Here is a 3,147-nt window from a genome sequence, read left to right as displayed (position 1 = left end):
GATGTATGCTATGGTTTGCACCAGGCCGGATATTGCTCATGCAGTTGGAGTTGTTAGTCGGTTTCTCTCTAATCCTGGCAAGGAACACTGGCAAGCAGTGAAATGGATTCTCAGATACCTTAATGGTACTTCCAGAGTTTGTTTGTGCTTTGGGAGTGGCCAACCTGTGTTGGATGGTTACACAGATGCAGATATGGCTGGGGATCTTGATTCAAGAAAGTCTACTTCTGGTTATATGATGACTTTTGTAGGGGGAGCTGTGTCGTGGCAATCTCGACTTCAGAAATGTATTGCTTTGTCTACTACAGAGGCAGAATACATTGCTGTTGTTGAAGCTTCTAAGGAACTCTTGTGGATGAAGAAATTCCTACAAGAGTTAGGCATCAATCAAGAGAAGTTTGTGTTATTTTGTGACAGTCAGAGTGCTATCCATCTCAACAAGAATCCGACGTTTCATTCCAGATCAAAGCACATAGAGGTGAGGTATCATTGGATACGTCAAGCGCTTGAGATGAAGTCATATGCCCTTGAGAAGATCCATACTGATGATAATGGTTCAGATATGATGACTAAGAGTTTACCTGCAGTGAAGTTTGATTACTGCAAAGAGAAGGCGGGCTTGGTGGAGCAGCCTTTCCCCACTTGAGTTGGTGAGGGGGAGATTTGTTGGTGGGTCCCCAACCTCAAGTGGGACCCACACATATTAAATCAAAAAAAAAAGAAAATAAAAGGAAAGTGGCGTATAAGCCACGGAGGGAGAGAGAGAATGAGCTGCTGGGCTCTCTCTCATTTTACAAAACAAAAAAAGAGAAAGGATGGCGTCGAAGAGAAGAGAAAATTTGGGGAAAAAGGGCATGTCAACCTTGATCACATTGACTTGGTAAATTTGCTCCATTTTTTATGAAATTTTAGTATGTTATTCCTGGTGTAGAGATGAACATTAGGATATAACTTGCTTGTTGTATTGCCTTTTTCTTTTGCCTGATTTGAGATACCCACTTTTGTGGAGGGTTTATGTTGATTCCATCAGTTTTAATGATGTATTTTGTTGATTGTTGAGATGCCCTAGTGTTACTAGGAAGACTGTTTGTGTACCCATTATTCTGATAGTGGAAGATTTTTCTAGACTAGGTCCCGTAAGTTTTTTATCCTTCTTTTGGGGATTTTTCCACGTTAAAATTCTGATGTCTGATTATTTAATTTCTGCCATTATATTTGCTGCTTGGAGTACTTTGGTGTTGCCTATTTAATTGCTCAGGTTGTGGGAAAATTATTTTTATTTTTTTTTGTGCTTCCGCTGTTAAGACAAGTTCTTGATTTAATCCTGTGCTGAGTTTTCCCAACAATGATGACGATGCAGACAAAGGTGGTGGTGGTTCACATCCAGTTATAAACAAAGCCATGAAACCATTCAGTAGTCAGTTTGTTGTTTGTCCTGTCACTGGGCACTGGGCAGGAGGACAAACAATGTCAAAATAAAAAATGAAGTGTAAAATAGAAGGATAGACATACAAATAACTTTCACTCAATAACAACAACAATAACAACAATAATAATAATATTAATAAATACTGTCCTTGCAAAGTAACAAGAAATGAAATCAATAACAAAGAGATAGCTAGCAAAACAGAACCTTCAATTATACAGCCACTTAACGAGAAAAAATGAATACACAGCCCTCAGGTTTAATACTTAACTACAAATAAACTATTGCTTTTTTCCATCGGTTTCATTCATAGCCTTCAAGCACCATCTGAAAGATATATATATATATATATATACACACACGTGCGGCATATGCGTGGGCGCACACACACCCCCCACAGAATCGGATTAAGTGACTGAGTGAGAGGAAGAGAGAGTGATGCAGGCTCCAGTTATGAACAAAACCATCACGTGACCTTTCAGTAGTGTTTGTTCCATCATCGGGCAATGTTTCAGTTTAGCCGTTAAATCTAAATTTTCTTGGTTTTGATGCATCATCAAAGTTAAACACTAAATAATTTAAGCCACTAAGATAACTAACGCAATATTTAAGTCACTGCATCATATCAAAACCAAATAAACCATGTCACCTAAATTTCCATGTATAATAGGGCGAAAATGTAGAGGGCCCTCAGATCTCATGGCTTACAAAATTTTAATGATCATAGACAGCTACTAAGCCAGTGGTGTGCATCAAAAGCCTTACCAACAAGATTCTGATCTTTGTCATCTTTGACATCACCGTTTCAACTGCAACCACCACCGCCGCCAACATTTGAGTGTGTGTGTATATATTTGCATTAGAGAGAGAGAGGGAGAGAGAGAGGGTAGAAGATAGCCATGATGATGATAGAGGTGGCAGTGGAGATGGCTCTAGTGATGGTTGCGCACATCCGGTTATGAATTAAGCTGTGCAGCCGCTCATTAGTCAATTTCCTCCATCATTGGGCAGAGTAGAGAATTATTAATTTAATGCATGTAGAAGCATTAAAGATAAATTTGGGGCTAACACAAAACACTGTTGAAATGCTAACCAAAATATCCCAAATCCATAACTTATAAAAAAAATATAGAGCACCAAAGTTAAATTAGGAAGATACTTAGACAGAAAAATTGTATCCAGAGCCCTCAGGTTCATAGTTAATTACAATCCATTATTCATCTACAGCTATTGCAGCGGTTTTGATTCACAGGATTCAAGCACCATTGGAAGAGATATAATATATTTATCTATCCATAATCTATCAATCTATCAATCTACGCACAGAGAGAGTAAGCAAGTATCTGAGAGAGGGAGAGAGAGTTATGAACAACACCATGTAGACATTCAATAGTGGTTTTTTCCATCATCGTGCATAAGTTTAAAACAATTAATTTGCTATCGGTTACACTATTTCACCTCAGAGAGTATAAGCACAAATTTTCAGTCCTCTATTTCAAAACAGTTTTACATAAAGAATCACGGTAAAATGATTGGAAGTTTAAGCTACTAAGGTAAGTAAACGAAAATTCAAGTGCACTAAAAATCATAATAAGCCACATAAACCACCTGACAAAGTCATTGAACTATGCAGCAGGGAACCGCAAACAGAACCAAAGCAGCTCGGAATTGTAGATTTATATGGATCAAATTTTCATGTAGAACCATAAAATTCCTCAACT

The sequence above is a fragment of the Arachis duranensis genome, chromosome 1 (assembly GCF_000817695.3).
Source record: "Arachis duranensis cultivar V14167 chromosome 1, aradu.V14167.gnm2.J7QH, whole genome shotgun sequence".
In the NCBI taxonomy this organism is placed as follows: domain Eukaryota; kingdom Viridiplantae; phylum Streptophyta; class Magnoliopsida; order Fabales; family Fabaceae; genus Arachis; species Arachis duranensis.
The sequence above is the reverse complement of the archived record's forward strand: the minus strand, read 5'-3'. Positions refer to the sequence as shown.